Genomic DNA, 12,517 nt, shown 5'->3' on the forward strand with positions numbered 1-12,517 from the left:
TAAAACAGGGCAGCATGTAGAAATCTAAAACTCCAGCCAAAAGACACCTCCTTTTTGTGTGTATGTGTTGCAGCTGTCTATCTCTTGGCAGCAGGCAGCCTGTGTAGACTGTGAGGTTTTAGCACTGAAACGTGGAAGAGAGAATTAAGGGGTTCTGAACTTCAGTCATTCTGTTCTAGAGAATTTCAGTCCTCACGATTGCTTAGTTATTTGGAGACTGTAGGGTTGATTTTTGTTTTTCTTTTCAGTAACTCCTTCTGTTCACAGTAACAGGAGTGTCTCATATAAACTGAGACAGGTTGCTAACTCTTCACTTTCCTCAGTTCTGAGTTTAGTAATCAAATTAATTGGAGCCAGTTGCATGGATATCCAGCTGGGAGGAAAGGCAAAAAAGAATGCTTGCATGTATTTTGTTATGGGTAGGAGAGGAGTAAAGGAGAGACTTCACTTCTTCTGCCATGAAACACTTTTGTATTAGCCAAATAAATGCTTTGTTACAGGGATGTCAGTATGGGACATTTTGTTTCTGCATAAATTATGGATTACATCATAACACCTAGGGCATGGTTACACCTTTTAATCTCCCCTTGTTCCACCTGGAAAGGCAGAGGATTTTGTGAGATGAGCCAGTGTAGGAGCTTCCCTCAACACTGAGTTTTTACATTTTGGAGGAAGCAGATGCATGGTTTTCTACCAAGCAAACAAACTGAAAAGGGAAAAGTATAAGATGCTGTGAGACTTTCCATTAAAACCTATTTTTTTTTAATTACTTTGTGCCTTCAGTTATGCAGATGTTGTCAGAATAGAGAATGGAAACTGTGTACTCAATGCTCTGAGAAACAGGGTTTGGGTGCTGATCTCCATCTTCCTGGTAGACTAAATCCATGCCTTTTGCCTAGGGTTTCCATTATTCCAGCCTGGCCTGAGATTCAGTTTTCCTTTTAGCCGAGGCATTTGTATTGCTGTGGTTGTTACATCTGCCCTGGGCAAGCAGAGAATGCCAGCACAGGCAGTTCCATACGCTGGTGGCACTGCTGCCTCGCTGGCACGGGCTGGGCTGCTGCTCTGACTGAGAAAAGTACGGTTAAAGTTGTTCAGCTTTTTAGTGCACGGATGAAACCAGACTTTTCGCTTCATAGACAGTGTTCGACTGAATCATGTAAGTTCTGGTGTGCAAAGGCCGTGTGGTGGTGCTTGAGCAGGCTTCAGCTTTGTTTTTGTTGTTGTTGCTGCTGTTGTTCACAACTTTTAACACGCAGCTTTAAAGGCCTTGCTCTTGGGGAGGCTGGTATTGAAAGGAGTGGAAATCATCCCGGGGAGAGGAAAAGGACAGGCTAACCTTGGCACCTGGGGCCTGGCTATTATGTTGCACTTCCTCTGCGGGGCGGCGCGGGGCGCGGGGCCGCCGGAGCGATGTTCTCACAGCAAATGGAGGAAGTTCCTCCAGCAGCAGCAGCGCTTCTGGATCTCCTCTCGCCTGGGGGATGGGGCAGGGTGGTGAAAGAGGGCTATACAAAGCACCGAGGGGAGCGGGTGGGAAAAAAAAAAAAAAATAAAAAGCAGCCAAACAACAACCCGGATCTTTCAGCTACTTGCAAAGCTCGACAAACTTTTCGGAAATGTGAATACTTCGCGTATTCACCGTTTTGGGGAGCACGAGAATGTTTCTTTCCCTGGCGCTGCTGGCGGCGGGGAAGGTACCACGGGAAGGAGCCGGGAAGGATGGAGGGGGGCGGCCGCTCCTCTCTCGCTGGTTGCTGACTAAACAGTTCTGTCAGCTGGCAGTCGGCGCGGCCTGGGGATTTGCGATAGAGCTCCTGGAGGGTGGGGGCGGCTGCGCGGGGGGAAGGGAGGGAAGGGCCGGCCCTGCCGCAGCCGCTGCTGCTCCCTCGCCCTCGTGGCAGGGAGGCCTGGGTCCCCTGGGCACGGCCACGGGGAGTTTTGGCCCGAGCCAAAAGTGATGTCCGAGTGGAGGGGATGTGCCTGCATCCCTGTTCGTCTGGGCAGTGGGGCGGTGCCTTGAGTAGCAGCCCCGGCCCGCTGGAAGCCTGTCCTGCGCAGGAGCGTGTTCCCGTGCGACTGGAACCCGCAGCTCCCTGGCCAGCTGTGTCAGAGCCCTCTGGAGCACGTGCTTCTGCCAGAATTGCCAGAGCCGGTTGCTGGGGTGCGAGGAGCACGCTCCCATCCCAGCTCGGAGCAGGTTATGGATGCTGGGGCAGAGGGCAGCCCTGCGGGGCAGAGCTGTGTTTGCCCCTTGGCCGGGCTCTGGCTGGCACTCGCAGTGACAGTGCCAAGTGCAGAGCCGGAACAAGGCTTGGGCAGTGCCCTCCCTGTGCTCTGCCACAGGTAGAGACTGCCCCATCCAAGCGTGTTAGGAAGCAGGCAGTGAATCCTGGCTGCTGTTCAAGTTTAATGTTTCCTTTCTCGGCCTTGAAGGCAGATGGAGCCCAGGGTAGCCCTTGCACAGAGCAGGAGGTATTTACAATGATTCTTTTAGGTTGGTAATGTTCAAATCCTATTTTTCTGCCCCTCTTGTTTTGTTTTCCATAAATCGTGTGCTGTAAAGTTGGAACAGCCTTGGAACAGCTGCGGCTTTTCACCCATATGCTTCTCTCCCCTCCACCCCCTATTAGGAGTAAGTGAAGGATGGGTTGTATGTGAATCACCTCCATACATATTTCACTTCTCCTGTCCCAGCAGTGCAAGACAGAGAAGGACCCTGTCCTGACAGGCAAAAAGGGTGTGTGTCTCAATTGTTTGAGGTCAACTGAGTTAGCCGAACACAATTAAAAAAAAAAAAAAAAGCTCTCTTGATGCTCCTTAAGGTACAGCCTACCATGTCCAAAGCCGTGTTTGTGGCTGTGCAAGACCAGTTAATGTGCTAACCTGCATCTTAATGAACATTAAGGTAGGTTTTTAGTAATGTTAGTCTGACTCAACGGAGCTGCCATGGTTGTAGTCATGAGTGAACCTGTCCAGCCCAGATGGACAAGCTTGCTGGAGGCTTTGCTGACGGTCTAAAGGTGATCTGCCTTTTTCTTCCCCTTTTTATTTTGCCAAAGCAGAGTGTACTGTGAAAGATCAGTGGAAGACTATAGAAAAGTGTTTATATTGTGATGTGGAAATCTACAGATCTCGCCCAAGAGCTGCTTTGTTGTACCTTTGTACAGCTCTCATCACCTCAGTGCAGTTCTCAGCAGGGTGTGTTGTGCCTGGCACTCCTTCACAGCACACCTGGATGCCCTTTTATGCAGGAGTCAAGCAGCAGCTTGGTTTTGTAGGGCCTTGCAGTCCTTTCCTAAGTGGCCATACGGACGAGCTGGGCAGCAGGACTGCTGTCAGTTTGCTCTCAGCAATGTAGGTGTCTGCGAGCCGGTGTGGGAAGGTTGTAAAGCACTAAAGTATCTGAATGACACCTCAGTCTCCATTCTGCTTTAAACACTCCGCTTGCGACAGGCCACAAGAGTGAAGCCCTTTGTGAGAGTGTGTTTAAATTGATAAAATTTGAATCCTTAAATATTTAGCTTTTCCCTGTGGTTATTGTAGGTAAAAAGCGCTTCTTTGGTCCTGGTTTTTTGGTTTTTTTTTTGAGCAGAGAAAAAAGTCTCGAAGAGACAGGAAGACACTGAGAGGTGTACATCATCTGTATTTTAAAGCAGGCAGACTGTCTCTGTGAAAATGGAATTATTTGGAGAAGAGGGGGTATATAACTGTTTGAGTGCTTAGGCATACGGTCTGAAATGCTGAATAACTGCAATCCTCACTAACTTCACAAGGAACGCTTCTGGAAACGGCTCTTGATGCATTGGGTACAAAGCACTACAAGTGCGGGTAAACAGTTCTTTAAAATATTTTGGCACACTGAGAAAACTTCAGAGTGCTACTTGGAAGCTGAACACTTGACTTTTCGTGGATAAGATCAGTTTAAATAGGTGTGTTTTTCTTCCTTCTGTGTGTATGAGAGAGGGGAACAGGAGGGCAAGTAAAAAAATCAGAGGAAAAGACCTCGTTGCTGACTGGGGAGACTTGTTTGACCTTCTGAGCCCTGTGCACTTGTCTGTGGTTTGCAGCCAAAGGCTCTCACTTTGAGAGCGCCTTGCTCCTCGTGCTGAACTATTTTTTGACGCAGTGAATGAATGCAATATGTTAACACTCCTGTAAGTCCCAGAATTGCTTGGCTGCCCCTTGCCCTGCCTGCCTTGCGCTGGCTGAAAAGGTACCATTGTTTGTTCTGCAAACAGTGGGTGCTGGTTGTTTCCAAGGTGACTGCGGCACTGTTGCTGCCCTCTAGTACAAAAAAAAAAAAATTGTCATTAAACACCTGAGAGCATCCCACTGTCACCAGACAATGGGAGGGAGGCAGGAGCTGTCTGTAAGAGCTCTCTGGGCTGTTGCAAAACAGATGGAGAAAATGCCAGTAAGCTAAGAAGGGGCGATGCACACATTTGGTCTATGCTACAAAATATTGTTCCTAAATAGTGCACGGATACAGCTGTTGAAACTGCTGATTGTTTCTAAGTCTGTCTCTGCTGAGAAGAAATAATGATAAATTTAAAGCCTCTGAATAGTACAGATCAACTGCTAGTTGTAGTTTGAGTTTACAGTAATAATATTCTGCTTTTTCACTTTATTGATAGGATGTTTTGAAGACTGCTCAAGCCAAGGATGTGTGGACTTCTAGAGGGAAAGCTAAAAGAAAACACTCAACAGTTCTGCTAGACTTGCAGGTTTTCAGACTGTTTTGGAAAACAATTATTTGGGGATAAAGTATGCATCCCCCAGAAAGAGAACCCCAGTAGTTCTTTCATTCCTTTTGCATATTCTTGAAAGGCCTCTGGTGCTCAGAACAGGGAGTTATTTTGAACTGTCTAGGTGGATGGATTTGAAGAATTTTTTCAGTCTCCTCCTTGAGCTGCGTGCCCATCTACTCATGCAGCTGTTTGGGGTGGGGGGGATGAGTTTAAAAAGAAAAACAAGTTAATGCTTCTTTTAAATTGGTCATGGATGCTGCTAGCAGAACTTTGCCTCCCCCTGCATCAGGTTTAGTACAGTTCATACGCAGGTTTCAGTAAACATTAACCACTTTTATCAGGGCTCGCAGCATGCTGAATGGTTAGCAAAGAGCATGTACTGAGAGAAACAGAGAAAATGAACAAGTCCAAGGTCAAAAGGATGGTAGGTTTTCCTTTATTAAAATAAGGGGTGGAGAAGGTTGACAACACTTTGTGAAAAAAATAGGCCTGTGTGAAAACATGATTCTTGTCCTTAAGCTTTCATCTGGGTTGAGAGTATGTGGGGGTACTGCAAGGAGGATGTGCATCTTGAATTTTTCTTCTGCTCCAGTGAGATGACCAGAACAATCAGCCCTCCTTGCACTCTTGCTGACTGACAGCTTAGCTCCTCGTGACTCAGATAAATCCAGAGCAGAGTATAAGCTTTGCTATTGCTTGTTGCATATTTGCAGGGACCAGTTCCCACCCAGCATCCACAAAGATCCCACTGACTTCTTTAGTGCACGGCCAAACAGAGATCACAGTTCCCTCCCTTCTGTGCCTGCAACGATACAAAGTCATCCTGTTAGGAAAAGTGGTTAAGGAACTGTGGTTTAGCATTTTGCCTCATCTTTCTTTCTCTTGGGTGACTTGGATGTTTCTTTATTGCATTTGAGGGCTACAGTGCTACTAACTTTTCTGCAGAATGGATTGCTGTAGTGATTAAAAAATAGTTGATCAGCTTAGCAAGGAAAATGAGGTAATTGTGGCTAAATTAATGAAATGATTTTACGTTGCGGTCTGGAAAAAAAGCATTTTGAAAAGAGCATGTAATCTGCCCTAATGAAATTTGTTGAAGCATCTCATGCTGCAGTTCAAATTGTAAGTTATTTTTAATTGTGCAAATCAGCATATCCTGTCCCTCCTAGCTCCATTCAAACAATACTTCGCAAAAGAAGCAGCAGCATTCACCTATGTATTTCTTAGAAAACAGCATCACTGAGAGGTTGTACCTCATTGGAAAAACACAGATTTAGTTAAATGATGCATCAAACACAGAAGAAATCCAAACCGTGTGTGGCTAGTCTGACAGTAGTTTGAGAAACACCCTACACTGCATGCCCCTCAAATCAGAAACGTGTGCACACAGTTAAAAATCTCATCTTTGTGGTGACACAGATGATTCAGTGCAGGAAACAAGAGGAATTTCTTTCAGCAGTTAAGCATTTGTGGGGCGGGGGTGTGAGGAGGTCATGGTGTTCAACACACCCGATTAGAAACCTTCAGGCTCCTTTCCCTACTGCGTTTTATATTGATTCAAATCAGGGCTGATACTGGAAGCATCAGCATGAGAGGCAAATTCCATCCTGTTTGTTCCACCTGGATCACATGGGAAGTAAAAGAAAGAAAGGAAGAGACTTTTTTATTGGTTTTAATTTTTACCTACAGATATTAGCCATCCTGCTCAAAACCATCCCTTATCATGGAAGGTGCAAGGACTCACTCTGGCATCCTGCTGGAGCTGAGCTGTGGGGTGGCTGGGCCAGCGCATGGAGGAGGGTCACCAGTGGGGCTGCAGTGGTGGCCCATGTTCTTCCTGCTGCAATGGCTGCAAGGTCCCAGGGCAGGCAGAGGGAGAGCTTTACATGTAGTCTTGCCATTGCAGCTTCTTGAAAGATGCCATAGTTCATCTAAGTATAAAATATGGACTGTGGTTTCAGTCTGAAATATTTGTGGGATTTTACAAAACCACTACAAACAAACAAAGTAAACAGCAGCAAAAAAGTGACACATTTCAGGCAGGATATTTTTTTCCTTTTTCTTTTGCAAGGTGATGTGGAGACTTGTATTCTGTGATTCCATTTTCAAAGAAAGGACATTTCTCAAATGGAGTACATCTTTGCTCATCCTTTATTCACAGACTTCCTAAAGAGCTTTATATTAAAGTTTTTCAGGAGGCTGGGATGTAATTTTCTTTTTAACTCTGTTGATGTTCCCGCACAGTTTCCCAGGTGTTTTTGTTGCCTTCTCCAAATTTAAAACTAACAAACAATTTCCTAGTAAGTTGATCATGTGTTGTATTAGAAGCCTTTGTAAAGCCTGTGTAGGGAAACCAAATAATGTGTGCCGCTTGAATTCTAGAATGCAGAGGGCAGGTTTAATGGAAGCATACACAAAACGTTACATGTATGTGTAGACTTTTGCCTTGCCTGGAAAGTGACCAACGAGTAAAAGTCAGACAGTTTTTAGATTGTTTTGATGCATCTGTAAAAGCTTTTGCAGTTTTGTGTTTGCTGTAGGTCTCCAGCTGATAACCAGCATTAATTAAGTGGCTTTTTATACAGTTCTATTGAAATTATTTATGTAACTGCAGCCCAAGCTTTCTTGCAAAAGCAGTCATTTGCAGTGCACAGCTGGTAAGCAGAAGCATTACTGTTCATTCTCCAGTACCTCAATAGCTATGGCTCAGTTCTTACCACTGTAGCTTGCCTTGCATGCTCCCAGTGTTTATTCCTCGACTCCAGTGGACCTGCAGGATTTGGCTGCTTCTGGCACTGAGGTCCAGGAATGGCTGGGTATCTCTTGAAGAACCACTCATCCTGTTTTGGCTTTTTTTTGCTTGCTTGCTTGCTTGCTTGCTTGCTTGGGTTTTTTTAAACCTCAGTGGAAAAATACTTTTACTGTCAGTCTGTGGGACCACAGTCCTGTTCACCTCTGAAATGGTTTCATCATGGGCTCTCAGAAGACTGTTAGGTGCACTGGGGATAGGAAGAGTTATATGCATCCCCTTTTTAGATACCCTTGCAAAGGCTTCAGTGTCAGAGGGGCTCTATTAATAATGTCTTAAAACACACACTCTCTTGATAATGCAGAGGGACTCATTCTGTCAGCCACAAAATTTCTGTTGTCTCTCCTTCACCTGGGCTTGTCTTGGCTGTGGAAGACAGTGTCAGTTCTCCCAAACTGTTGGGATAAGTTTTTAGGAGAAAACTTCTATTGGGCAAAATGTGAGAATCTCTGTGCTGCATGAGTGCCAGGAGGAAATAGGGTGCACAGCCTCAGGGCACCCAGGAGTGCTTGGGGAGGGTTGTTTCTTATTTCCTGTCAATGTGCAGGTGTGACTTAATTCTTTTGGTGTCTTATAGGAGCTGCCACTGACTCTCCCACTGAATTTCAGTTATGGTGTGTGATGTGGGGTTTTTTTGCTTTATTACTTAGCTCAGTAGAATGGAGCAGGCGACAGGTATTCATTAATAAGCCATGCTGTTTAACTGCTTGGCTCTAAAGGGAGCACTTTTGCACAAACTTGCATGGGTGTCTCGTGCATCTTAGGGACAGGTCAGATTTGCTTTCAGAGATGTCAGGTGTGTTTGGGGCTGATTGCAGTGTCTGGCATTTCAGCTTCAGGAGCCAGAGCTCCCTCGGCCAAGGGCAGACTGAACAGCATGCTCGCATCCTGGAGCAAGACCTGGACATCCATAGACCTGTTTGGGCTTCCCAGCACAGGGTGCTGGCCAGCTGAGCTGTCCAGATGGGCTACACATCAGCCAGAAGCTGTGAATTGAACATCCCCAGAGTGAGGTGGCAGGGGGCCTGGATGAGGGGCTTAGTGTGCACTGAAGTCACTGTTCTGGGCAGCTTAAAAGCCAGGATTTTTTCCAGTCTTGAAACACTCACATAGGGTCTTAAATTTAAAGCACTAATGATTTCCTTGTTGGGATTCAGACTCTTTAAATTTTTATTAAAGGGATTGTCTGTGGTGACATTTAGCTAGCACCAGATGTTGGCTTTTAGTTACCAATGTGGAGGTGGCATGGCTAATAAAGGCAAGGGTAAGAAACTTGTGAGAAACTGCCTGTCACATGCAGCTTTGTGTACTGCAGCCTGCATGATGGCTGTCGCTTCTTCGTGGGCCAGCATTCTACAAGAAAGCTTTTTCTTTTCTTCTTTTACTTCTGTACTCTTGACTGGCCAAGTGTTTTCCAACCACATGTCTTTTCAGGTGGCCTTGCTCTTTTGTTAGAGACTAGCTAATGGAAGCTCTGCAAAGGGAGCTCAGTGGTAGATCTGGGTTTTCTTCCCTTACATTTTGGTATTTCTTCTGAACATAACTTTTCTGTAGATCATACTTCTCCCCCTCAACATCTTTTGGCCATACCCTCCCTCAGAAATGTCAGCAAGCGATTGTTTCCTTTGCAGAGCTGCAATCCCCTAGACAGAGGCTTTTCCAGTTTTATGAAAGCACCATTTGTTGCTGAGGGCACAACTGTTTGATATAACTGGCTGCATCCCACTCTGCTTGGGCCCAGCATGCACTACAGCCAGGCTATGCATAAACCAGATTTTTGTATTAAATGGCACCATTTTGTCCACAGCAGCAGTCTGTCTGTCTTTTGTGTGTGCGTGTGTGAGACTTGCAGTTTTCAGATGCAAAATATATAAAGAACAGGAGTTTTGCAGAAATATGTGTTACTCAGTGAGTGTATCGTGCTATTTTAAGGCTTATTTTTCTTAGGGAGCTCTTGATGAGTGATATTTCTTCATTATTTTGTGTAGGCAGGCCAAGGCAAAAGCATATTTTAAAATATTTTATAAAATGGATGTATGGTATACTATTACAAATGTAGTTGTTTTGTTGGGAACATACTCAATTATAACTTAACAGAAATTACATGTAGCACTTTGAAAGAGGATATGCTCATTTATGTTTTATTGTTTGTCGTCAACCTGCTGTTTATTTCCCCCACCACCACCTTTTCTTGTTCAGTGTCACAGGGCTTGCGACTGTATAGATGGAACCACTTAAAGATGTGCTGAGCTTCATATTTTTAATTATGTCTAGGAAATGTCATCTTATACCAAATCTGATGCTCTTTCTCACCATCTGCCCTGCTTACTCCCCTTCTAAGGTCAGCAGAATTTACTGTTTTCAGCTGAAATGCTGTATAGGAGGGGCTGCTGTGCTGGGCCAGGATGTGTCGGGGGAGGCCGGAGGGGCTGCACATCCGCCAGCTTCCATCCCAGCTGGGATTTCTGAGCTCAGGTTTCTGCGGCACGTGCACACCTGTGATGTTTGGTTCACAGCTAAAATAGTGCCACAGCAGCCCTCTGGCAGTCTGAGATGTGCATGAGTTGGGGGTTAGTTGGGTACCGTGCTGATGGAATGCTCTGTCTCTGTCGTTTCCCTCTTGGTCCTGGAAAGCAGCTTTTGGAAAGTGCCATCTCCATTCTTAGTTACATGAGCGCAAGCTGTAAGGCAGGGAGGTTCCATGAGACTCTGGTCCCAACAGCTGAATCACAGCTTAGGGTTTTAGTCAACACTGCCTGCCTCATTTGTCTCAATGCCAGGAGTTTCTCTTTAGAAGCACTGTGCTCTCTTTTTCCCATCTCTCTTCTCTGATACCTGGTGAATCCCCTCCAACAAACAAGAACACCTCAAAAGGCAAGCCCACCAGTTTAGAAATTACTCATTTGTGCTTTTGTAAAAATACTTTCCAAGCTCCATCATCATGGTCTTTGAGAAATGGGGAAAATTGGAAACACCTATGATTTTCCCTCTTTAATGAAGGCAGCACTGAGTAGAGATTAGGATTCCCCACTTCACTCCTCTCCTTTGGGTACCCAAACGTGTCTGGGCATCAGTCAGGCTTGCCTGTAATGTCCATAATTTGTCCACCAAAAAGAAATAATAAAATGAAGCCTTTCTGTGGAGGTTTCTACACATACCCCCCCAGCCTCACCATGTTCCTTCATATATTTACTGCCCACATAATGTTACCCGTGGGATGAGGGTGGGAGGGGGAAGCTTGTTCTCTTTCATGTGACAGCACAGTTAATAATTGTACTAGACTTCAGGCACTCGCTTGACCAAAGGAGTTGATCAGGCTCGTAATCAAACAGTTTTTTCAGGCCCATCTTCATGCCTCAGCATCCCAGTAGATTCAGAGAAGGAGCCAGATCTGCTTACTCTGTGATTGCTCATTTGTTATGAGCTGGCTGGCATATAGCACAGAGACAAGCCACCCTGGCCTGAAAAGCCCCCAAAGAAAAGCAGGATAGTAAATATATCTGTAAAACAGTGTTCAGGTTACAGACTGCATGTGTCTCATACGCTCTTGCTCACTTGCTCCATCTCCCTGCCCCCCACCTTGCTGTCTTAAAAAAGGGATGGCAAAATATTTTGATAAATGCATCAACTGCTAAATGGTTGATGTGTTTTTTGTTTTTTTTTTTTAAAGAGGAATATTTGCTCAAGCATATGTTTCCAACATTTTAATCTTTTATGGACTGCATACTTGCTGTGGGAGTGGAAGGGGTTGTTTCAGGCTTGCTTTCAGTGTACTTGGGAATCTTTCCCACAGCATGCAAACTCCCCAGAAAACATGTGAAACAACGGCCTGGAAACCAGGAAGTTTCTGATGCCTCACACTCATTGCTCTGAGGGATTTGCTGTGCTCTGGAGGTCATGGAATAATCTTTCTTCTTTGCTGGCTTCTCTAAGTTTATTTTGCACTTGACAGAGGGGTATGTGTGTGCTGCTGAGCTTTTAGGGGTCCTCCTTCCTGAAGTGTGCTTTTGCTTCTGGTTCTTTTGTTACTGCATTCCCATGATTAATGTATCTGCTGCTTAAAATGGCTACTGAACCACCACCAAGTTCTTGTCACTGGTTACTGACTGCTTAACCCCGTCAAAAACCACCCAGCACTGTTTGGACTCGATGCTTTTGTTGGTTAGTAGGTTTATTTCTGATTTTTGGGCAGTTCATTAATGCTGTGAATACTGTACACAGTGAAGGCATAAATCTGCTGTGGTGGTGATGGTATGTCCTGGTGCTGTGATCATTGCTGCTGCTCCTGCACTGGGCTCTGGTTAGATTTGTGTGGTATGCAGTCTTCCAGGTGTGTGTTTTGAGGTTTGGGACTTTTTTCCCTTTGTTTTCCCACCCCCTTACCGCTTTGTATAGTTTTAAGTTTTTTTGATGAGTTGCTAATGTCAAAAAGCAGTGATGAAGGTGAGAAGTCTGGCACCTGAGGGCTGATGGTCCCGGTGAGTTGACAAGAAAGATCCAGTTCCCTCCAGTAAAGAAACTCTGCATCCAGTTTCAGTCTGTGATGAACTCAGCGTTTTGTTTTCTGGCATCTCCATTCCGTGTGCCCATGTTTGTACTGGAGTGTGATGGAGCGTGAAAGGAGTCAGAGGAGAGAAGGGGCTGCAGCTTGACTTTGGATGCCAAAAGAAAAACAACGAACAACCTCGACCAAAAGGAGAGTTAACCGGAACATGCCACAAAACAGGTTAGGCAGGACGCAGAAGCCAGATATGAACCTTCTTCTGTGCTTTAAGGCATCTTCAGTACACCCTCCTCCCTCTACCCTTTCAGGATATTCCCCCCTCCTCCCCGTTATGAAATAGTCCTGTGCCAGCTGGGTTTGGACATGGGGCAGGCGGATGGTTGCAGCGCTCGCTCGCCTGCTCTTTCTCTTAAGAAAGAGAGGGTGCACTTGTCCGTGCCCGTCATCCTGTGG

General features: G+C 45.5%; 1 protein-coding gene across 7 annotated transcripts in view; it reads left to right on the forward strand.

The window, feature by feature from the left end:
- Positions 1 to 12,517, forward strand: part of RREB1 (ras responsive element binding protein 1) — a 122,443-nt gene that overhangs the window by 19,741 nt on the left and 90,185 nt on the right. The window contains exon 1 of one of the 7 annotated variants that reach the window (XM_041475393.1): positions 4,696 to 4,727. The exons of the other annotated variants lie outside the window; for them this stretch is intronic. The gene's annotated coding sequence lies outside the window, so the exon portion shown is untranslated. Of the gene's footprint in view, positions 1 to 4,695; positions 4,728 to 12,517 lie in introns of those variants that run through there. 7 annotated transcript variants of the gene reach the window in all.

This window comes from Pyrgilauda ruficollis, unplaced genomic scaffold (genome assembly GCF_017590135.1).
Source record: "Pyrgilauda ruficollis isolate IOZ18807 unplaced genomic scaffold, ASM1759013v1 scaffold35, whole genome shotgun sequence".
NCBI lineage: Eukaryota > Metazoa > Chordata > Aves > Passeriformes > Passeridae > Pyrgilauda > Pyrgilauda ruficollis.